Genomic DNA, 24,816 nt, shown 5'->3' on the forward strand with positions numbered 1-24,816 from the left:
TCCAGGGCACTTAGTGGTGTTTAGGCTGTTTTTTGATTGCAGAAAAGTCTAAGTGAGAAGCAGGTTCCCTCACACCAGCTGGGACACTTTGATTGTGGTGCAGCACATTCTGATGCCCCAGCAGCTACCAGATAGGAAGTTCTGTCACTCCAGAGTCTAGGCACTGCCAAAAATCCTGCCAAAATCCAGACAGAACTGAGACAGGCCACTGGCTGATGCCTGCAGGCTCCCCTCTCAGGGTAGGGGACACTCTGGACAGCCGTGTCTCCCTGCCAGATGCTGCATGACCCATCAGACAGGACTGGCCTTCCCAGAGCTCCAGCCCTGTGTGTGTTGCACCAACACAAGAAAAATTTTATGGCTTGTTACTGACGGAAACCTAACTTAATTTTCCTGTTAATGAAGCTGCAATTGAAGTCCATTACTGTTGTGGTTCAGCTGATTTCCCTCCTTGGCTGAGGGTGCATCTAGCCCTATTTTCCCTCTGTGCTGGAGGGGTTGGTGGGTGTGAGAGGCAGATCTGACCTCGCTGAGGTTGCTCCCACCTTGGCACTTCTGCCTGAAACCTCCATCTCAACACCCATCCAGAGCTCTCCTCCCAACTCCTGCTTTACACATGGACTTTGGAGTGTAGTTATAGTCAATGGACTGTCAGGTTTTATATTTAAAGACTTTCCTCTTCTATTTTTTTCTGCAGCTTTACTCTGTCAAGGCCTGTGCAGCTGGCGTTACACAGCACATACTTTATTATCCCAGTCATCACTTCAACCGTTTAATCCTTTTAACCTTCACAGTGGCTACAGTAGGAATTATGGGGAGTGAATTTCCTCTTGAGTGAGTTTCCTTGGGCACTGTTAAAACCACAAAGAAATCCAGAGTAGTTCCATGAAAAAAGGGATCTCTCGATGAAACTGTTTGCAAAGGACTGGAAGGAGTGAGAGAAATGAGAAGCCAGTCCAGCTGCAGGGAAATAGCTGTGGGGACACCACCGTGGGCTGGCAGCTGCCACATTTCTGCACCCAACATCCCAAACCTGTTCCAACCACTTAAAAGTTAATTTAAAACAGTCAGCCCTGCTGGGCAGGGAAAGGACCTTGCTGCCAGATGTTGTGTTGTACATTATCTCCATAGGTTTTGCATCTGTCTTTGCTGCAGCTTTATTTCTGCCTTCAAAATTCCCTTTTTCTCATTGTGTCTAGTAAATTAAATTGAATTTGCAAAATAGTACAAAGTGACATTAGGATGTGCCTGTTAACTGAGGAGAATAAATTAATTACACGCTGTGAACTAACTGAACTCATTTAGTAATTGATGAATTAACTTAATATGTCTGTTACAAACAGGAGAACTTGAATGCTGGCAGAATAAACAGTGGAATCTCTCATTGACTGAATCACTAGGGGTTTTTTTAGGTTTATTTTCCCTCAGTTTAGTAATGGTCGCAGTTTCAGAATTAGGAAGTTGCACCAGTCATTTGCAATTTAGGGTTCACCTCTGTGAGTCCATCCTCTGCCATTTCCAGACTGACATCTGCCTCTTGAATTCATTGGAAACTTCAATGTTTCCAGTTGCTTTATTTTAACCAAATATTAACACCAGTTCTTCATCCTTCCTTTTTTACACTGGTCGAACTTTCAAGAGCATCAATCAGGTTTCCATTTGAGATGCCACCTTGACTGGATGACCATGATTCTGGGGGTTTTGTGGTCTTTCTTAGTCATATTTTTAATGTGCAGAATGATGTTATGTTCTCTGTGTGCACATTGTGCATCTTCTCTCTTCCCAGATTTCCATTGCAGTAATGGATTTGATTATTCTCTCTCTCTCTCTTCCTCTGCAGTCAAGTTCCAGGCCTGCACCTGTGTGCATCATTTTGTTTTCCTTCCAGGATGTTTGTGTGGCTTGTACACGTGGATTGATAGCAATCTGCTGCAGCTCAGTTCTGTGTCAACAGAAAGGAGCTTTCTCCCATGCCAGCCCTCTGTAAATGCCACAAAAACACCTTTGTATTTAAGCCTCTATTTTAAAACTTCATCTTCCTATGATGCCTACAAGAGAAAAGCTGTCAATCTGCCTTTATACCAAGTTTTGTTGTCTTATTATTCCTTATACTTTCTCTTTTTTTTATGTCTCTCTTTCTTGCCTCAGGCAACGAACTGGAAACCAAGCTCATTTTATTCTGTTTCATATGAAGCTTCTAGATCAGAGTGTCTTGATCCATTTTGGGGACCCTGCTACAGCACTTTCCTTCCTTGGCAATCACTGGGAAGGAAGGTGCACACCTGCTGCACAGAGTTTCTCAGGTCCCAAAGAAAATCAGAACTTCACCCATCCTTTAATGCTCCAGTTATGAGATGCTGACCTTATTTGTAGCTTCAAAAGGTGGAGTCATTTGTGGGGAGGACACTTAAAAGATCACAAATAATTTGGGTATGTGTACGTTATGTTTTCTGATGGACAGGGACATTTTTGTAATGCAGCTGAGGTTGCTTAATGGATGTTGTAGATCAAAGCAAAAACTAGTCTGTAAAGCAAATTTATTTTCAGGATCCAGCAGCCTCTTTTCCCATCCCTTGCCTGGCTGTGTTCAATACATGGAGCATTATGTTGTCCTCTAATTAGCTCTGTAATTTCCATGGTGTGTGCCAGCATCAGCATTTATTATTGAAGCACAATGTCTGCTTTTATTCTCATGATGTGGCTGTCCTGTCACAGAAGTCACATGCACAAACTGAGTAGTGAAAGGGGTTCAGGAGTGAGGATCCGTAAATATTCTAAGGGAGAACATACATGGTTGTGCAGATGTATTTGATTCCAGCACTGCCAGATGTTTACCAGTTGATCCAGATGATCCTTGCTCAGCATGCAGTGAAGATCCCTCTCATCTGGATCTTCCAGTCCCTAGCATGGCTAACAGAGCATCAATCAATCCCTAAAATCTTTATTTTTACCACAGCCATGTGACTTCCCTGCATTTCACAAGGGGAAGCTAAAGTGGAAATGCAAACACACATTTAAATAAACTATTTTATAAATTCCAGGTGCTGATTTCAAGAGTGCATTTTTGCATTTGCCAGAGGAAGAACATGTTGTTTGAGGGAAAACCTGCTTATAAATTTGTGCAAATTGAAAGGTAAATAATTCCTGTTTCCAGTACATTGATGGAGTAAGATCTCTGCACTGGTTATTTTCCCTGCTGTGAAGTATGTAATATATAAATGTATCTGGCATGTGTATTTGTCACTGTGCAGCAGCAGAATGTAGGAAGTGAATATCTTTAAAAAATACTGATTTCTGCTTCACAGAATCACGGCATGGTTTGGGTTGGAAGGGACCTTCAAGACCATCTACTTCCAACCCTCTGCCATGGGTAGGGACACCTTCCACTGTCTCAGGTTGCTCAGTGCCCCATCCAGCCTCTTTTCTTCTTCAGCATAACAAGGAAAGGTTCTCTAAAGTGCTTTGTTTCACTCTGAAAATATTCCTGGCTTGGGTTTCAGGGGTTTTTTTTGCAGTGTCATATGTGATGGGAGTAGTACAGAATATTTGTCTTTGAAAGGTCCTCTGCAGTGTGTTCCTGAGGCGTGGGAATTAAGCTGAGGTTAAAACTTGAAGTGGTCTGATTGAACTTCCTATCTTTCTTAATTGTTATCTTCTTTCTGTGTGATAATTTTAATTTCGCTTCCTCCCTGGTAATCGTGGAGTAGTCTTGAGTTTGTGTTACATCAGACAAAAAAAAACACAGACTAATAAATGTTTTTGTGCTGATTATTGTTATTTTCCAAAGACGGATGAGAGCAGTTCCTTCCAGGTCACTTTGCATGCTTTGACAGACAAAGTGCCACGATGATGTGTGGAGCAGCACAAATTAATCCAGTGCTGGAGATAAGCAGGGAGTGAGCGGGTGCGGGTGCCTGGTTTTGAGAGCTCACTTTGTAGGGACAGAAGTGGCTGTGGTCCAGCTCATGGCACGAGGATGCAAACAGCAGGTGTAGCTTTGGAGTGCTTCATGACAGGGGCATTTCTGCTCAGGGGTGGGATTAGAGCTCCTATTGAAAGTTATATAACAGCCACGGTGCCGAGGTGGTTGCTAAAAATGATGCTTATCGCTCTTACGTCCCAAAAGCTTTAAGTCAGAAGAACTGTTTTAAGCTGAAGAAATATTTTTGGTTTTTATTCTTAATGGCCATTGTTTCTCTCCCAGACCCCACAGAGATGATTTTAAATGTCTACAGCAGCGGTGGCAATGAAAATGAAGTGTTTTTATAATGTAAGACATGGACAATCAACAGTGAGTTCTATTGTGGGTGGCTGCTTCGTTATCATACCCTCATTAATGTACCTCAGCAATCAGCAGGGAATTACATTTTTTATTATGGCTGTCCTGTCCAATTTCTAAAATACAACATCAGCTGCTTTTGTCCAGCATATGATTATCCACTTGGGGAAAAAACAAACCCTCTATTTTCCTGCCTCTGCTGCCCCAAAGGTTGGTGTTTTGCAGAAGGAGCAGTCAGCTGCTATGGTGATGGGCACAGGGTGGGAATGTGGACAGAAATAGAGGGAGGCTGAAGCCAGATTGTTCCTGCTTCCTTATGGTTTCAGTAGCCCTCTCTGAATTGGATGGAGATGGATTCCAAGGATTTCTCAGGTTATTTGTGGTTTTCTGCCTCAGATTCTCACAATTAGCACCAAATAATACGCAGGCAAAAAGGAGAGTGAGATTCTGAAATGGATAGTGTTTGTACAGGATCTGTGTAATTCCCTGCAGAGCAGCTTGTGCCCGTTGTGCTGGGATTTGGATGCACAGAAATCTCCCTCCTCCCATCCAGACTGAAGTCAGTTTTTGTTAATGCATAATTCATATCCTGAAGCCTTTGTCACAAAAACATCTTAACTGCCTTTCCCCCAGCTTGATAAGCCTGCTTTTGTATTTTTAGGATTTCCTTCCCTGCTAATCCCCAAAATCAGCCTGATGAGGTTTCAAAACAGAGTTCAGAGTAAATCTGAGACAACTTTTACGTCAAGGATGTTGCTCTGTGCAGCAGGTGATTCTCTGGCACCTGCTATTTATGGATTCTGCCTCCACAAAGAATTAGTTCCCTGTGGCACCACTGCCACAGTCAGTGCACAAGTGGACTGCAGCTCCAGGGATTCTACCAGGAGCTTTGGATGTATCTTTGGATACATCTCACAAGGAGTGCCTACACACACATTTTGTTATGAAACAAAGACAGCAGGTTTTTTCTGATGAATTTTTGGTGAGCTCTAATCCAAAATTACTCTTTCCATAGGGAACATGATGCCTGTATTTAGTGATGGGTTAGTGGCACACCTCGATTGCCTGTTCTGACTGTGAGTGCACTCACACAACTACAGATTGTGAGGAGTCATAATGTGGTTAAAAAGTCTGTGTGAAACCTGGAAGAAAAGAAAAATGATTCTCAAGTTGTGTTTTAATTCATCTCTTTGCAGAACAACACAGAGGGGACTAATTCAAACAGCTTCTGGTGTTCTCTTCTTCCAGATTCTGAGGACAAACCTGTCAGCAATGAATTGTTCCAGAAGTATATAAATAAAGCTGTACATGGTAGAGCCTGTTTTTTCTCAGGTACAGCACATCCTTGTCCCTCTTAGGTATCAGTTGTTGTAAATACCTTGTAGCCATCAGGCCTTTCCTGCTCAAAGCTTTGAGGAGCTTTGAAAGTACAAAGATAAATGCATGGTGTGCCTGAATAATGGGTAAATGGGATGTTTCAGTAGTGGGAAATAATTGCCTTCATTTGAGGGCTCTTTCCCTGTTGCAGAGGAATGTTCCCCAGATCTCTTCACTTTATAGCACTTCTCAGTGCAGCTAAACAGGAAGGAATGTGAAGTACTGTCATCAGGAATCTTTTCAGTAATGGTTTGTCATTATTTTCCTCCCAAATGACCCAATTTTTTTTTCTTACTGTTTATATCAAGCCACCACAGACCTTCTGAAGATTAAATTCCAGCTGTGGAGGCTTTGATTGTTTCTTGCACGTTGCTCTTTTTAAGACAACAGAATTGTTCAATGAGAGAAATTCAGATGGAAAAATTCAGGCAAGCCTGCCTATGGGGAAGGTTGAGCCTTGTGTAAAAATCCACTAAAACTTGAATAAGAACCTCAGAGTTCAGAGTATTGATTTTCTTGTGAAAGTTCAAGAACTGTGTTTCCTTGCAGGCTGAAACTCATCTCAGCTCCTCATGACCAGCTGAGCAAGAGAGATGGGATTTGATGCTATCCAAGGTGTAATTCCACACTTCATGTCTTTTTCTAGTGCCAGCTTAATCAGTTTCTGCCCACTCCCAGCCATTCATTTCCAGCCCAGCAGCAATGCAGTGCCACCTCTTCCCTGACCGTGTGGAAAACCAGATGACTGAAAATAACTCAGTCAAGAAAAGAAACGCTTCATTTTTTTTTTCTTTGTATTAGAATCATTTGAATGAATTTCATGGCCCACAGGCAGTCGTATTGGTACTGCTGAAGGTGACAAGAAGTGCAGCATCAGAGGCAGCAGTGAGCACTGGAGGGTGTCCCAGTGCTGTGTGATCTTGTTGTCAACAAAAATCTGCTCTGGGACCATATCCTGAATGAAGGGCTTTCACTAGCCACAGGATTATTTATTGAACTACTGCTTTTCATTTATTTTATTAAGGAAGATTAACATCTTCTTGTTAGGGCAGGTTTATTTTTTTTACTTGAGGAGATAAACCATCTCTGTGAGAAGTCAGTCAGCTTTGTAGACAGCCATGAATGTCAATAAAGTCTTGGCAAACACAGTAGGTATTTATTCAGCCTTGCAAATTAAAAACATTTTTCCTGCTTGTTTAGTGAAGGGAACAAAAAAAGACAAATTACAGAGCGGATGAGCTCTCTTGATAGTTGGAATTCATTAAGCTGGTGGTGAAAACGCTGGGGGATTGATGGTGCAGAAAAAGAAAAGATAAAGCAGCTTTTCCCCAATAGCTGTGGTTTAAGTTCAACTTAAAAATGACAAAAAAAAAAAATCCCTTAAAGACATCTGTAACTGACTTCACAATCCCAGTTTCTATCTGGGTAGACAGTTCTTTCTCACTGCAGTTAGTATTAATTGGTTTTTCAGTTGACAGATAATTTCTCAGTGGCTCCTCCATCTCCATCATGCCATGGGGTGTCTGCAGCAGCTCATAAATGAGATCCATGGCCAGACGTTAAGTAGGAAGTTCACACAGTCCCTTCCCATGGTACAGACAGAGCCTTTCTGCAGACTTGTCACTCTGTCATCTTCCCTTGGCTCCACATTTTATTATTATTTTAAATAAAAGGGATTTAAAAAGTTCCAGTAAGTTGAGCAGTTTGTCAGATGTGATGTTCTCACAGGCCATTGTCTGCAGATTCAGATGGATCATAAAGCTGTCGTGAGTGCAGCTCTAACAAAATGCATTTGCACAGCTCCTGTTATGGCAGAGCATGGAAAGGAAGCAGTAGGACTTATTTTTTAATTAATTTCCTGTACAGAATCATTAGTCCACCATGGAAGTCTTTCCAAGTTGCACCCTGTGCATGTTGTGTCTGATTATCCCTGATTAATGGGATAAAGTGCCCACAGTTGTCACTTGGAGTCACAGACAGTTCTCATGTCATTCCAAGTGTAGGAATTCTGCAGGAATTCATCACTGGAAGAGAGGGGGTTCCCTAGTAAGCATTTAAATGCCATTAAACCACCTGTAAATCACTAAAATGATTTAACAGCAAAATAAAGCTTTAGTAAACTCCATTCTTGCAGTTCTTTAATTGCAGACAAAACTTTACTCATTCAAGTGATCCCATCAATGTCAAATAAAAACATGAATTATGAAGCTTGTAAGATTAGAGCTTAAAGTCAATGACATGTCATTCCTATAATTTTCTCTGGAGGATTACAGAGCACTTAATTTGTAACTGCAGAAACCTAAGTGTAGCAAGATGCTCTTCCATCTACAGTTTTTGTCTAAGTCATTGAACTCTGGGTTTGTTCTTTCCTGTTTCCCAAGTTCTTACTTGTAAATGTGAAGACATTAACTTCTCTGTTTTTCTTCTTCCCAGTTCAACGAGGAAATTCCCCTCAGCTCTTCTGATCATTAAATCTGAGAAGGATGGAGCAGTCCAAGATTTGAAACTGTTTTAAAACTTCCAGCACCTAATTAGAAGGAGGCATCTTGGAGCAGCACAATAGCTCTCTATCTGCAGTTCATTTGGTTTTCCAATTTAGAAATGACAGTTTACAGCCCTGGTGCGAGCGTGTTTCTCGTTAGGCTGTTCTAGAAACACACAGAGTTATTACAAGTTTTGAAAGATGCTTTCTTCAAAAGTGCAAATGATATTAAATGGCAGGATTTGCTGTCTGGACAGCCACATGGAGAAGCTGTGGTCTGCAACCATCCTAAGGCTGGTGGTAAAGGCAGAGCCAGGCAGCTGGACTTCAGCTCCAAATCCGTGGATGTCATGGATACAACGGCATGGAAAAGATGCTGCAGCAGGAATTAGCCTTGTCCAGGGGAGACAGTTGGGAAGTGCCCCTGCTTCTCCTTGTTTCACAGATGGATCTCATGTTTCTTCGTTTTTTTTCATGAAGATTTTCTTGGAGAGGATTGTGTTAGCTGTGCTGCTGACAGATACCCTCTGTGAGAACTGTCCACACTGGCTTGATTTCCCTCTTCAGGAGTTGGATTCCTAGTCTGAGCTGGTTGGGTTTGTTGTCCTTGGGGTAAATGAAAAGAGATCTGCGTGTCAGCAGGTGATGAAACTTGAGGAACAGGTGTAATTATTTCTTTCACATGGTTTTCTGCCCCCTGAAGAGAAGGAGATTGAGAGCTGCCTGTCCTCAGGACTCGACAGATGGGTTCATCCTGGATGGTGGTTTGGGGTCTGGAATGTCAATTCTACAAGGACTGGCTGAGGGTTGAAGAGGAGACTCGGGGAAGACTTTATTTACATGAAGACCAACATTTGTCTGAGGGAATGCTGTGGTGAGGTGGAATCAGCCTCTTCTGCCAGGTAACAAGTGACAGGATGATGGCAAACAGCCTCAAGTTTCACCAGCAGAGGTTCAGGTTGGATATCAGGAAAAATTTCTCCACTGAAAGAGTTGTTAGCTATTGAAACAGGCTGAGGGCAGTGATGGAGTCACCATCCCTGGAAGTGGTCAAAAAACAAGTGGACCTGGCACTTCATGGTTCAGTTTAGTGAGCATGGTGGTATTAAGCCAAAGGTTGGACTCAGTAATCTCGGAGGTCTTCTCCAACCTCAGTGGTTCTGTAGTTCTGGTCAATTAAAATCAGCTTTCACTGGGCTTCCAGAGGCAGGTACGGAGCACATCCAGGTGTTAATATACTGCAGGAGGAAAAAAATGCTTCATTCTTCTTGAAAACACTGCAGCAAGGCAAAATTCCAGAGTTCTGCATGGCTGAAGGAAAAAGAGTTTGGTTCTGCCTGTGCTTTAAAGCAGCTTTATTTTACCCATTAGTGTTTTGTGAGTGTGGAAGATTCCCAGGAAGCTGCATGCTCAGGGCAGAGCCCGGGGACACGGGCACAGCTCTGTCCTGCTGCTTCCTGCCTGCTCTGCTCCACACAGGCACTTTCTGGACAGAAAAGCTGCACAATAAATCCAGTGCTGATGTGGCCTGGCGTGGTGACAGCTCTTCCAGTAACTGCAGGAACTGCCTGCTTGCGGAGGCCCAGCCTGCTCCGATGGGTTGTTTTCCTTGAAACTGTTGTTCTGCAGCAGATGGGGCACGCTGTGTCTGTGCCTCCCTCTGCCATGCAGACACTTTGTGGTGCCTTCTGTGCCGCTGCCCGTGGTGATTTGTTCCTTTCTGAGAGGCTGTGGTGTACCTGAGAGCTTCCCAGGACGTGTCACTGGGAGCGGGGCTGTGCAAACACTCAAGACTTGCTCGACACCGCTCTGCAGATGTGCTCTGGGTCTGATGTTTGTTCTGCCAGCTGAGATGAGGAGCTGCAGAGAGGTTATTAAAAAAAAAAATCAGTTTGAAAGGGGATAAATTGTCTAGAACACACTTCAGTAGCAGATTTCCAGGAAAGAACCCTCTGTCAGACTTCTAAGAAGCTGTGCTGGCTCCAGGTGCTAAGTGCCAGGTCTGAACAGCCCATAATCAACTCAGTCCTTAACATAAGGTTTGGAGACACACTTTTCCCCTAATTTGCAAATCCCACCCCAGCCAGAGCTGGCTGACAGGTGGGCAGGTTTCCAGGCTCCCTGCATAACCTTTGGGATGAATATTCAACCTTTAGGCACTGATGTGCAGCTTCTGTCACACACTGATCTTTGTGCTGTTGAAGATTTGGTAACATCTTACATGTTTTGCTGTCACAAGAGGGAGTTTTGCAGCAGTGCTGCCCTTGCTGGTTTGTCTGGGTGTAGTCGTGCTGTGGGCAGAGCTTAGCAGACAGAATGTGTTAATAAAAGGCAGCAGCACAAGCAGGATGAAGGTCCTTCATTCCTTGTTAAAGCCTTGTACATGTTGTTCAGGCTTGACTAACAAAATTCCTCTGAGTGACACTGCTGCAAGCAATTCTCTTGCTGTTGGTAGCACTGTAATAGAAAACAGAAGCAAGCATTTGAGTGACTCAAACCAAAATCAAGGGTAAGAATAAGAAAAAAGCATCAACTGTTTAACAGGAAAAATAAAAACCCGACGTGGCTAGGTATTCTTCTGTGGCATTTCCAATTTATTGTTACAGGAATATCCTCCCAGCTAGACTCAAGCTCCCTCAGGAAGCTGGTTTCATATGGTGGTTTAGATTTAACTATTCATTGTCTAGCACCATTTGAAATCAGTGTTCTTGGAGGAAGAATGCCTGCCTTCATCAGGGAAACGGACCCTCGGGAGCCTCAGAGGAAAAGAAGAGAAAGTCAAGATTCTCCTTGTGTGGTTCTGCCATTCCAATTTACCTCCACCACCAAACAAAGTCCCTCAGGGGGACTCTGGGGGTCTGTGACCCAGGTGACCTCTGGGAGAGCAATGCAAAGATTTCAAAGGCAGAAATTCTGCTGTCATCATGTTTATAATATTTGTAAGTGGTGAGGAACAACTTCAGAACCCAGGAAGGTTTTGAGACAGAAACAAGGCAAAAAAGTAAAACACAGAACTGTAACTCAGTGTAGAAGATGCTGATTTTAATGCCACAACTAGTAAAAACTACTACAACTAGTTCATACAACATGGTGAGGAGTAAGGAAGGGATCTACATGTGCTCTTAATTTTTAACTCAAAACCTGTTTTCAGTGGTTTTTCTTACTACCTCATCACACTTGTAAATACTTTGTACGTGTATCATACAAGACAATCAAATTTGAAACAGGTAATTCTGCACTGAAGCACTGGGAGTTCTGGATGCTGTTTGTACCCCTCCTGCATGTTCAGCTTTTTGTTGTGGTGTGTTGTGGTGTGGGCAGATCAGAATGTGTTATCTATTTTGTGTGGCAAGACTTCCCAGTGTGCAGGTTGGTGGCTGGATGTGCTCATGGAAATGGCCAGCAGCTGAGAATTAGCCCACAGGTGGTTGGTCACATTGTCCAAGTCTGCTGAAATCTGCAGGAGCGTTTGAAGATTATATTTTTTGAAGTATTTTATTGTATTAAAAAATGTGTGTACCTAATGGTTGATTTTGAAAATTTTCACTGTCTAAACCTTTGTTTTCTCACCAGTGCTTTAATAAGAATAACACCAAGTATTTGGAAATTCTCCAATGTGAAATGCTGTCCAGCACATAACTCTTCATCCTTGCAGATCTCCGTAACCCCTTTAGAGGATGACTGATTTCTTTTGGTGTTCAGAGTCAATAATAATTTCTAGCACCATTTGAAATCGGTTATAGTGATTGGGGAATTGCACCTCGTGAATTTTTACACAAGAGGCTCCAGAGAGAAGCTTTAAGGGTATGAAATTAGGGAAGTGTGTTATTTTAGTGAATGGAGTTGCTGAATTCAGAAATGCTACAAGTTTAAACTCTAAGAGGCGGAGAATTGTAAAATGTATAACCCAAGGTCTTGGTTTAGGTCCTCTGTGTGAAGACGATCCTTGGAATGGTTCGGAAAGCCTTGCAGTGCTGAGAGGGAAGATGAAGGGAGATGGTTTTCCCAGTGAGAATAACCAGTGTGGACTTTGGATCAAAGAAGAAGAACCCCACCCTGTTGGTTTAATGATCTGTCTGTGAGGTATGAGGAAATTAGGAGCAGCAGGAAACCTTCCAATCTGCAGCTCCTGTACTCTGGACGTGCTGAAAGCAAGATCTCATGGAGGTTTTCCCTGCCAGCCTGAGAGCTTCTTGCAGTCTCCTCTTGTACACTCGTTACAGAGTAAACCATAAACAGCCTGAGTCACCTCTCCAAGGGTGTGTAATATGTAAGAATTTCTCCGAAATTTCAGCTCTTCGGAGACACAGCTGGCTGGAGGCAGAGTCAGAGGTGGGTCCTGTCCCCACTTCCAGCAGGATCTCATTAACCATGAAGACAATCTCTGAAAATCATCCTGCAATCAGCTGGTCATTCTACATCCAGCTTTTTGGCAGTTAAAAAAACAAACCAACCTACAGCAAGAGTCACACACCAGCCTGCAGCAAGGCATCCCTGTAGCAGGGGATGTTTTCCTGGATGTCCTGGTGAGTTCAGCAATGTACTGCTTTTCCCACTATTCCATATAGGGTAACTAAAAAAGAGGTTTTTTTGTGAACAAGTAGAGCTTTTGAATATTCAGAGGAATTTCTAAGGTTGTGGCTGGTTGTTGGAAGCAAATCTACCTTCCTTTTATCCCCTCCAATTTTTTTTTATGTACATGAAAATATACTGAAAGTATATTGAAAGCCAGAGAAGGAATTTTGGCGAGGGGATGGAGTGACAGGAAAGGGGGAATGGCTTCAAACACAGAGCAGGGTTAGATTAGATATCAGGAGGAAATTTTTCCCTGTGAGGGTGGTGAGGCTCTGGCACAGGGTGCCCAGAGAAGCTGTGGCTGCCCCTGGATCCCTGGAAGTGTCCAGGGCCAGGTTGAACAAGGCTTGGAACAGCCTGGGGTAGTGGGAGTGGGTTGGAATTTATTTCTAATTAAGATAATCACAAACCAGAAAGGAGTTTCGTGACTTCTCTCAAGTCTCTTGCTTCCATCCATTCACAAAATCCACCTTCATGCTCTTGTCTCATTTTTCATAGAGCTTTGAGAAGTGGTGAGTTTTAGTACCAAAAAAAAAAAAAAAGTGACCGTGTTTAGTACAGAAGACTGTAGGTTAAGCCCTTAAATTAATGGAACAAATTACTGAAATATGGAAAATGTAGACTGGCTAGCAGCATGGGGGGTTTGCAGCATGATGCAGAGCACTGCATGTTTTAGGGGGTTTGACAGATGTTCTTGTGGAGGTTAAAAGCTGTGCAGAATTAAGTGGTGTTGGAAGCGTGACTTGCAAGTAATCACCATGTTTTTAAGTACATCCACTGCCTAAGGAGCTCCCATGCAGACAGCTGCTTCAATTTCTTGTGGGAAGTCCCTGAAGGAGCAGATGGATCTGTTTGGATCTGCTGCTTGTGCTGCGCATGTAGGATCAAAACGTCTGACTTCAAGGAAACTTGTTAACACAAAAGCCAGTCTTAAGGTTCAGACCAGTTACAGAGTGGTGCAGAAACAGGTGAAGAAGGTTAATAACGTTTTCATTCTTTCTCTTGAAAGGCAAGAGGTTCTTTGCTCCATGTAGTCAGAAAAACGGAGCTGCCAAATGCTTGGATCTCGTGAAAGTCTTTTCAGATGTGAGTGTTGCTGCTGGTCCTGCTCATGGTGGATTTTCTTTACAGCAACAGGGAAAGAAAGGATGAAAAAAGGAAGAAAAGTGATGATGGATACAAAAGCATTTCAGTTTAAAATATATCTGAGGAAGAGGAAGGCATATGTAATGAGAAGTTTTTTGGTTTTTATTTTTAATTTATCCTGTTTGCTCTCAACTCAGATTTGGGTGCAGAATGGTCTCTACAAAACCTACATGAGTCTCAAAATGTCAGTCAGGTACCACAGTGGATAGCTTAAACTATTTGTTTGCAAGTCTGCTCTGTCCTCCTGTTGACAGACCCTGCAGCAATCACAAAATGCAACGTGCAGGGGGATTGTTTCCATGGCCAGAAAAGTTTGTCCCGTTGCCGGTGTTCTGGAATGATTTTAAAATGAAATCAACACTTGGACTAAGCCAAAAGCAGCATTGGAAGTCGACTGCTTCTCCCAAAAAACCCTCTCACTTCTGGATTAATATAAAATGTGCTGGATGGTAGGATAAGAGGGAGAGAAAGATGATGTCTATTGGGAAATTTTTAGTGCAAAAATATTTCTGAAATGTCTGACAGTGTACACATTTTTTATTAATGAGTCCTGAAACCACTTCATTCTGCTACATCAAGCCTAAATTTCAATTGTTGCAATTAATTTGTCTGAAATTTTTGTGATCTTGCATCACAGCCTCGAAATGTCAGGCTTCTACATAAGGATGTTCTGTGAAATCCATTGTATATTGGGAATCTGGGGGGGAAATAACCTGGTCATGTTGCGTAGGTGCTTGGGGGTGGTAGTGACAAAATTCTTTGTTTTCTCAGCAAATAAATGGAGGTTCAGAACTATAATTTTCATTAAAATTGATACCATATTCAACATTAATTGATGAAACATCCAGGCACAAGATGGTTATGAAAGAGTGGAACAGTAAATGAGACAAAATTGTGATTTTCTACAAGATGCTCCCTGATTTCTTCAAGCCAGTTTGAGACTTCTTAACCAAAAATAACTTGTTTGTGTGGGATCTGCTGTGTCCTTAGCACACATTTCCAGTGCAGAATGGGCAGCAGAGGTACGAGGAGGATAAATTCGGGTATTGTAGCTTTTACTGTGGGCTGGTCGAGTCCTGCTGGGACCTTTGCTAAGTATGAAGAGCAGAGGCTTGTGTTGGCAGAGCTTTCCTGTGCAGTAAAACAGGCTGTTAGAGCTCACAGCAGTGTAAAGGTGCCAGCAGAGCAAATTCCTCCTTGTTTGGGTAATCCCAATGAAAATAGTGTTAGAATTTCTAACTATCTGGTGAATCAGATCCAGTGAGGGCAGTGAAGCAAACTCCAGTGAAGCAACCTGGGTTAAGCTGCCTACAACAAGAGGTTGTCACTTTTCAGGTATCATTAAAACAGTTCTGCTCTCCTGTTTTCTGACAATGGTCCATCAAACTGCTGGGTTCTCTTCTCCAGGTGCTGCAGGTGCATCTCCTCTGGAAACATCCAGAACTTGGGGCTTCAAGCAGAGAAGCTGGACCAGCTGCGTGCTCCCCCCTCTGCTGTTGGGCAGACCAGAGGATGTTCAGTGTGTACTGATCAATGTAATGGTTACAGACTCTGGGTCAGAAGATGTTCCCACTCAGCTCCTTAAAATAGGAGGCAAAAAATGTTTTTCCTGATGTCATTCTCACTCTACTGGATTTCCAACAAGTTTCCAAGAACAGTCCATGGAGGGATGTGTGGCTGCCTGCTCTGCTGCCTGGATTGCTGGGTATTTTAGTCCCCTCATATGCAGTTTCTGTCTGTGCTGCCTTCTCAGCATCATGTCTGTCTCCCCCAGAGGATTCCTCTCTGGACAGCCTGCCATGGAAGCAGATGATCTGTCTTCAGTCCTGAGGGCAAGTCAGTAAAATAATTTACTCCATGTCAAAGAAGGTTTTTAATGCCCCCTTGGCTCAAAAAGATGAGATGCGCCTTGGGATCACAAAGATTTGACTTCAGTGTTTTGGTGCTAATGAAATTCAGAGTCACAGATTGTTTTGGGTTGGAAGGGACCTTAAAGACCGTCCAGTTCCATCCCCCTGCCATGGGCAAGGACACCTTCCACTATCCCAGATTGCTCCAATCCCCATCCAGCCTGGCCTTGGACACTTCCAGGGATCCAGGGACAGCCACAGCTTCTCTGGGCACCCTGTGCCAGGGCCTCACCACCCTCAGAGAGAAGAATTATTCACATATTGCTGCAGAATAAAGTTTTTTTTGGTCTCTGCTCTCCCAAAGCAATCAGTGTGTCAAGCCCTGCATATCTCTGGCTGGATTCCCCCCTGGAGAACCACACACTGACCCTCATTTGGAGCAGCACAGTTTGGGATGAAGTGGCTGGGAAGGGGCATCAGCGCTGTGTGGAGGAGCCGGCTGTGGCAGCAGTTTGCTGAGCAATGCATGGCAGAGCACAGACATCAGCTCTTTTAACTTCATTGCTTCAAATATCATGATTGTCTGTTCTTGTATAATATTACTGCATAAAAACACAGTGGGATTTATTTATAATTGATGATTTTACGTGGAAGATACTCCAATGCCACCGTGTGGATTAAATCCCAGAACAGACTGAAAGCTGTAAAATCCACGAGCACAGGTGAGTGAGCTGCTCTGTTAGTAGCCTCCAGAGGACCCCAAAGTGATTTTCTCTGTTAGATTTTGCCATGATTTAATCTTCAATCTTGCCTGTTCTTACTGTGAAACAGACTGGGAAGAGAATGGCTTGGTAGTCCCCCATATAGTTCATCCTTACTAAAAATGCCATGGGGTGATGGGATTGCCTGCTGAAAGGTGCCAAAATCCTTACAAATCCAAACCTGCTCAAAAACCACCTCTGGGAAAACCTAAATTTCTCAGGAAATTCATGGGGATTATCACGGATTTCCAGGCTTCCAAATAAGTTGTCACGTAAAGACTCTCCACTATGTTTCCAGTGTGAGAACTGAAATCACAGCTTGAAGGAAAGAGAAATTCAGTGCAAGTAAATTTAAAGATTTCACTATGCAAATCAAAATTCCAGTTGGAGAACTTTGGAGCGAAACAATGGTGTAAAAAACCCCACTTTTTAGTTGAGATTAGCTTGGAAATTTTAAGGCACTCATGAATAATTTATAAACCAGTCTTCCTACGGATGAGCAGCAGGACGAGAGAGTGGCTACGTTTGTCACTGTATTGAGATGTTTCCTGGCAATGGTGGAATTTTTATGGTGTTCTTTCTCATAATGGAGTTGTTGCTTAGCTTTTAATGTCCCAAATGTAAACAGATCTGAGGAAGCAGATCGTTAAAAACGTTTAGAAAGGGCGAATGAAAAAGTGAAGTACTTATGTGCTGTGTTCCAAGCAAAGCCTATAAATCACCGGCGTCGGAATTCTCTGACAAGAAGAAAGTGGTTTTATGGACTCACAGAAATGGCATTGGGAGCAATAGTGAAAAGATTAGTTTTTTTAAATCATGGCAGAAGAGCGGAGGGAATAACCTGAGAGGTTTGAGAAGCTGTCCTGTGCTCTGTTTTCAGTTTTAACACTTTGGCTTAACAAATTCAAAATCTGATTCAAATCTGCTTTGCCATCTTCAGCTCCACAATCTCTGAAGCCATAGGACCAGCTGACTTCACTGCCTGGTCCTCCTGCATTAGCCAGGCTGGGAATGCTTGAATCCACGCAGAGGTTTTATGTGTAGGAGCAACTCAGGAAACAAGGGTTAAAAAAAGGCAGTTTTCATTTGGTTTTCAACTCGCAAAGCTGTTTTCTAAACTCAGATTTGAGTTTGCAGCGTTCAAACGTTCAAGAGTCACTTCAGTGACCCATCGCCGTGTCCTGGGCGGGAAGCCAGGGGTCCTGTGGGATGCAGGGGTGGAGATGCCAGCTCCTGGAAGGCACTGGTGCAGGGGGGTCGCTGAGGTGCTCCTTGGCTCCCCTGCCCCTGGCCGAGCCAGCCCACCAGATGTGAGATGCTGCCTTGGCGCGGGCAGAGCCGCGCGGTTGGGCTCGTCGGGAGAGGCCGTGGGTGGAGAGGAGCTGGCAGAGATCCCGGGAGCCGCTGGGAAGAGGCTGCGCGGGGGAGAGCGAGCTCACCACCCACCTCGGATGAAATCATGGAACGGGCAAGCGCGAGGAAAGGCTGGTGAGGAGAAGGAGACCTAAAAAAAGGGTGGGGGGCAGGAGAGGAAGGATGCTGGACCAGCAAGGAGGGTAGTTCCTGTGCTGGTGGGTTCGAGGAGGATCTTGTTCTCACAGGAGTCTCTTGTAACAGATACAGAGCTGGAATAAGGGCAGGAATTTGTCACAGGAAGGTTTGCTCCAGCAGAAAAGAACTTTGATACCTGACCCCTTTGATGGAAATTCATTAACATGTGTCTGAACAGAGCGATTGCACCCAGGCAGGCTGCTGCTTTCCCAGCCTAACCTCTAACCAAGCTTGGACCAAGCAAGATTCCTGGAGCGAGGAGGAGCTGGCTGGTTATAACAGAGTTTTTAAGGGCTGCTGAGAAAGGGACTTTACAGTGCCACTTTCCTTAACCAAGAAGTAGGTTGCCTCGATGTTCCCAGTTGGATGGGCATGTTGTCTCATCCTTACTGTGCCAACCAACAAGGAAGAAGTCCATTGTGGCTTCTTGTTGCACTTTGGGACTGAACATTGCCCAATATAAACTACTTGGATTTTTTTTTCCCCTGTATTTATCTGATTTATGATAAATTACACCACTCATGAGAGTAACTGTTTCAATCCAGTGAGAAGACCTTCAGTGTCCTTGTTTTCCACCTGGATTTGTGTCCAAGCTGCCTCCCTGCAGCTCCTCCCACGTCATTTCTGGAGAGCTCAGGCAGGTGAAGAGCCAGCAGAAGGAGCGGGTGTCCCTGGAGTGATCAGCACGAGGTTTTGTCCAGTGCACCCGCTGAAGACAGCCTGAATCTTCTGCTGCGTTTTGTTGGATCCTTTTTACTCCTTGGAAACACAATTCAGGACAAAACCGTCACAGTCTGACTTTGAGGAATGGGATTCTCAGCACTTCTGTCTCTGCTCCAGCAAGCGAAAAGTGATGCGTAAGACTCCTTCTCCCCCCGTCAACTCCAGTGGGTGCAAAGTTGTAACTGTTTCAGGAAAGATACAGCCAAAAAAAAAAAAAATCAACCAAAAACCATTCCCCTAGCTCATTTTCTTTTCCCAGAAAACCAGATGGATGAATCATTACAACAGCAGCTATGACAGGGGACCAGACAACAGACTGAGCCCGAAGCCCAGCCCAGTTGAGGCAAGATGAAAAATTGTCCAAGGATTTACCAACCCTCCCTCCCACAACTGTTTAAAGGAGCAAGACTCCAGAATTAGGGCATGTGGATTTTATCCTTCCTCTTGCATCCTGCACAGCAGCAAGAGCAGCCATTGTAGACAACACAGTGTAATAAATCCAACGGGATCCAGCAGTGAGGTCCAGTGAAGTAACGTGATGGTGTGGTCAGTGATGATCACCAGAACAGAATCACAGAATGGTTTGGATTGGAAGGGTCTTTGAAAAAATCCCTTTGTTTCAACTTCCCAACACCTTCCACTAGACCAGGGTGCTCCAAGCCTTGTCCAACCTGCCCCTGGACACTTACAGGGATGGGGCAGCCACAGCTTCTCTGGGCAGCCTGTGCCAGTGTCTCACCACCCTCACAGACAAGATTTCCTTCCCAATATCCTACCTAACCCTCCCCTCTGGAAGTGGGAAGCCATTTCCACTTGTGTTGTCACTCCATGCCATTGTCCCAAGTCCCTCTCCAGCTCTCTTGGAGCCCCTTTAAGCACTGCAAGGGGCTCTCAGGTTTTCCTGGAGCCTTTTTTTTTCCCCAGACTGGCTCCAGAGCAGCAGGGCCGCATCCCTAGGAGCATCTTTGTGGCCTCCTCCTGATTCACTCCAACACATCCTTGTTTTTACTGTGTTGTGAGCCCCAGGGCTGGAGGCAGCTCTGCAGGTAAGATCTCACCTGAATGGAGAAGAGAGGCACAATCCCCTCCCTGACCTGGTGCCCACACTTGCGATGCAGCACAGGACTGGGGAGATGTCTGGGCTGCCATCAGCCATTGCTGGGTCATGTTGAGCTTCTCATCCACCAACACCCCAAATCCTTCTCCCCAGGGCTGCTCTCCATCCATTCTCTGTACCTGTTCTTGGAATTGCCCAAGCACAATATCCAGCTCCTCAGAGCAGAGGGAGCAGCCTCAAGGCTCTGTTTGTACCAGGTGTTCCTCTGCAGGCAGTTACTTGTGAGATATGTAGACATGCTTTTAATATAGCAGAGTCCTATGCGTAAAACCCGTCAAAATAACACCAGAATGGCAAGGTTGAGAAGGCATTTAAAAGTTAAGAGATGGCTGCCTTCAGGATGCCCACAGAACCCCTGTGGGCGTGTGTGGTTCATCCTTAATTACACTTTTGGAGGTATTTTTTTATTCCAGAGGACACTGCCCTGTTCCCCGCACGCGATGCTGGTACTCACTTGCTGAAAAGCCATTCAGGGTTAGGGGTTTTTTTTCCTTCTTCATCCTCATCTCTGCAACCTCTGAGTGCTTTGGCCAGAGCAGTTGCTCTGATGAATTTTTTTTTTTCCTTTGGTGAGGCTCTATTGTAGTTTCTGCTTTACAAAGAACCAGAGCACAGAGAAGCAAAGGTCAAAGAATCTGTTAATTTTGGGTACCCAATTTGAAGTAGCCAGTGCAAGATATTCAGGACACTCTGTTCAAAACACAAATTCCTCTCATGCCTTTCTTTGTTCTCTTCCAACCCCCTGCTTTGTTCATTGCCCTCGTCCAACTTCTGCCTCTTGGGCGCTGTAATTATGATTTTTTAAATTCAGATGTTGCTCTTAGGCTTTGAGTGTTTTCATCACTGCCTGAAAAGCTGTAGCTGAGATCCACTAGGCAGCAAATGTTCCCTTTCTCTCAAGGTAAACAACGAGTCAGGGAAGGTCACTCCAGGTAAAAAGCCACAGGTCTGGAAGAAAAGAACAGGACATAATTCAAGCCAAAGTACTCATGAGCGATGTGGAGATCTCTTCACCTCTCCTACCCTCTGCAGCTCCCATGAAGCTCATCACAGAGCAAGGGCAGCACAAAGAAGCTGGATCTGGGAGAGAAAAAACTGGGGGTTACCTCAGGTGCTGAGGGCTTGGGTCCATTGTTGCTTTAGCAGAGGCAGCTGTGGAGGAATTGTGTTTGGGGAAGCAGAGGAGACCACGGCAGGAGTGGGAGGGCAGAGGGAAGCCAGCAGTACCGAGCGTGTGCCTCTTGTGTTGGGAATAGCTTGTACTTGTGGGACTTGGTCAAATGCCAGGAAAGCCCTGAGGGTGAGGCTGCAGTGCTCCTCTTGAGATGTTCCAGCCCCTGGAGCCCTTGGGAACAGCCCTGCTGAACACTGTGTGCTCTCAGCTGCCCCAGGCGCAGCCGGATCCATCCACACAAGGACACGTGTCCTGGGCTCCCTCCAAGCTGGAGCTTCCAGCACATCCACCTTTTATTCCTGCTGCAGAATCCTCTGGCCAGGCAGGTTTTGAGTGACCATGTCCCACATCTGAAAACACTCTCCAGCCTCAGCACTTGGCTTTGGCACAGGGAAGCAGTGGGGCAGCGAGGGGAGGATTTATGAGCCTGCATTGGCCGGTGGCTGGTGAGTTTGCAAAGTATCTACCCCAAACTCGGGACAGGAGCTGGGGAGATAAGCACAGCTGAGACCTCAGATGGCCCCTGGGGTGTGGGTTTGAGTAGAAGAGAGCTGAGAAGGATTTGGGAAAAGGAGAAATGATAATTCACTGTGGAACAATGCCTGGATGGCTCCAAAGGGGACCTGGCACCCATCTGTCCAGGCATTTCCTGCTGCCACAGGGGATTCCTGCTCCTCCTTGCTGCTTCCTCCACCTTTGGATCTCTGCATCACTGTTGCTGTTGGAAACACCAGTATTTCATAAGCTGGAGAGCTCAGGGCTGCAGAAACAGCACAAAAGCAGCTCGAGGACATACAGAAGCAGGAAAAGCAATTTATTTTTTTTTAATCAAACTTGCATAGAAATGTTGGGGCCAAGGAACATCTTAACCTTAAGTCCAGCCTCCCACTCTGAGCAGGACTGTACCCACGTTCTGGCCAAGCCCTAAATCCCCTAAGTAAGGGGGTACAGTTTAGGTGGTCTGTGTCCCATGGCAGCAGTGCCTCCCAGCAAGAGCTGGATGTGAGCCTCCCGTGTCCCACTTTGCCACTGGTGCCTTTTGTCACAGTCCAGCACGGTGGGGAGGAGCTTGGCTGTGTCTCTACACCCACCTTTCCTGTGTTCGTAGCCGGTTCTTAGCTCACCATCAGCTCCTCAGGACTGTGCAGGGCTTTTTTCCCCGCTGCTGGCACCATTTGCTCATAGTGAAAGCACAGAAACCCTCCTTCAAACCCCCTGTGCTCCCCCAAAACCAGGGCAGCAGCCAGAGCATCTGTGGGCACACCTGTGGGACATGAGTCACCAGCACCTGCATCTCCCATGGGACCCAGCCCCGTCTCCCACGCTGGGGGCTTTCTGTCCGTGTGGAGGGGTCCAGAGAGCAGCTTACAACTCCCCCCCACACCAGAACCTCCAGAGTGCTGAACTGGGGAGATGGGAAGCCCTGGAAGGGGCAACTGCTCCGTATTTCCTGCTAGACCCAGCCCCATGCCCGAGAGAACATCCAGAGCATCCTATCGTGCCCTTGGAAGGGGTGGCAGCAGGGCTGGGCCAGGGGAAGGAGCTGGACACACCACTCGTGTTTTCCATGCTGGAAACCTCCCTACGTGCCCAGTTCATGAGGATGAAGCTGTAAATCAGCCGGAAAAACTTCTCAGTCCTCACCATCGGGGGAAAGAACTGTCTGGGAGGAGAGATAAGGAGTGCATTGGTGGTCCTTCACTGTCCCCTTCCTCCAGGCTTCGTGCTGGTGATGTAATTAGTGATTGATATTTATTTTTTCACTTTGAATTTCACAATGAATGTGAGCAAGGCGAGCCCAGATGCAAATAGGAGCCGAGGCCCTTCTGCAGGGACCCCAGGGGGACGCCCCAGCCACCCCAGACTGAGTCACCACAGCCCCCGGCAGGAGCCAGGAGGGGACGGAGGGGTGACAAGGCAGAGCTGCCTGCTGAAAAAAAAAATAAAAATAAAAGTCCCCAGTTTGTTGGTTTAGTAAGGAGAGGAAAATAGAAGTTAATGCTGCGACCTAGTGGAGAAAAAATAGACATGCAGAGTCACGGCAGAGCTGACTGAGGCGAGGGGAAAGCAGAAGTTTGTGGAATTTGTGCCTGGTGGAGGCTGGACCGCAGAAAGCTCTGCTAGTTTGGCTTGTTTTTACAGGATTTCACACCTGAGAACGTGGTCTGCAGACTGTTCAGGCTTCCAGAAGGTGCTCAGCTTAGCCCTAAATGATCTGGGGCTTGTAACTAGATGATATTTAAGGTCCCTTGCACTCCCAACTGCTCTGTGATTCTGTGTTTCTGTAATAAAAGGGCTGTGACCATCACGTTAAACCCAGCACAACTCCAATGTGACTGCAAACGGGGTGGATAAAGGTCTGCTCCCAGCAGCGTCCACTTGGGCTGGGATCTGTGCTCCCCAGTACTTCATCCAGCCCCAGCAGGAACAGGGATTGGAGAAGAAACTGTTTGCTGGCAAAAATGGGGGGGAAATTCATCACTGGTGAGATGAATTGCCTGCAGCTGTGTAAGCCTGAGCTTGGCACGGTCTGGGATGAGATCCAATGCCAGAGCACCTGGACTCAGGAAGTGGAAAATCCCTAAAACACAGGTTTTGGGTCAGTAATCACCCAAATGGGAGACACAAACAGCACCTGAGCTAAAGGCTGCTGTGGGTAAATGCCAAACCAGGGCAGGGAAAGCGTGTGGGGAAAGACACAGGGATGCTGTGCCCAGGCTCGGGGTCCATGCTGCAAAATGGGGCTGGAAAATGGGAGAGATTTCAAAGGAGAGCCCCGGGAGTGAGGAAAAATTCTCAGAGGGGTGAAGCTGAGCTCAGTGTGTTTCCCAAGTGAGGAGGGTGGATTTCAGGCCACCACCACCATGTCTTGTGTCCAAGGGACCCCAGTCCTTGGTTCCTGAGGTGGGTGGCCTGGAGAGCACCCAGGGACTAAACCCCTCTGCTGAGACCCCACAGGAGTTTGTACATCCAGGAGGGTTTGACACAAGGGAAGGGGCAGCGGAAGCTCCCTGGGGTTGCCTGGGACACAACACAGCCTCTGCCTGGCCAGGATCCCCCTTGTGCCCAGGGCATTGCAGAGCTAAGATGCCTCCAGGATTAAATTACAGCTGAGCTGGGGGATTTACAGACCCAGAGCTTGGCTTTGGGTGCTGCAGTTGGCATTGAGCTACCTAAATGGCTCCCTCCACGTCTCTGTGGCTTCACTGACCCACAGACAGCAGCTCCTTTGGATTTAGTGGGGACCAGTGATTACGGCCACCCTGGACACCTTGTCCTTATGGTGTCACCTCAAGTAAATCACAGCTACTGAATTTTATTCCTTCTGAACATGGAGGAATGAAGGGATAGGCTTGATCCTGCTCAGCCTGGATCAGGGAACGGGTGGCAGTCCTTCAGCCTGGTGCCCAGAGGCTAGTGGCACCTTACCCTGAATCCCTGTTCATGCCATGTGTCCTGCCACCAGATCTGTGCCGTGCAAAACGTCCCCCACACTCCTGCTGCCCTCCAGCTTCTGGTTGTCATCGGTGGGGCACACTCAGACCATTAAAAATAGCCAAACATTGCATGGAGAAAGCAGCAGGGGAATTAGATGGAGGAATATAGCCAGGAGGAGCAGGAGGAGGGAAGTGAGGAGGAGGAGGAGAGACTCTGGGGGAGCAGAGAAGAGCACACCAGCTCGAGGCAGCTGCAAGGAGCCAAACAGCTGGAAGCCAAAAATAAACCTCAACAGTGAATCAATTCACTCTGGGGAATGGGTGAATGGGGGAAGCAACAGCAA

The 24,816-nt window shown here is 45.7% G+C and overlaps 1 protein-coding gene across 2 annotated transcripts in view; it reads left to right on the plus strand.

The window, feature by feature from the left end:
* Positions 1 to 24,816, plus strand: part of LOC107204426 (endonuclease domain-containing 1 protein-like) — a 158,852-nt gene that overhangs the window by 107,136 nt on the left and 26,900 nt on the right. Inside the window, exons 4-5 of one of the 2 annotated variants that reach the window (XM_033514678.1) lie at positions 12,063 to 12,664; positions 15,267 to 16,431. The gene's annotated coding sequence lies outside the window, so the exon portion shown is untranslated. The remainder of the gene's footprint in view (positions 1 to 12,062; positions 12,665 to 15,266; positions 16,432 to 24,816) is intronic. The other variant, XM_015627511.2, reaches the window with a different exon arrangement.

Source organism: Parus major, chromosome 1A, assembly GCF_001522545.3.
Source record: "Parus major isolate Abel chromosome 1A, Parus_major1.1, whole genome shotgun sequence".
NCBI classification, from domain to species: domain Eukaryota; kingdom Metazoa; phylum Chordata; class Aves; order Passeriformes; family Paridae; genus Parus; species Parus major.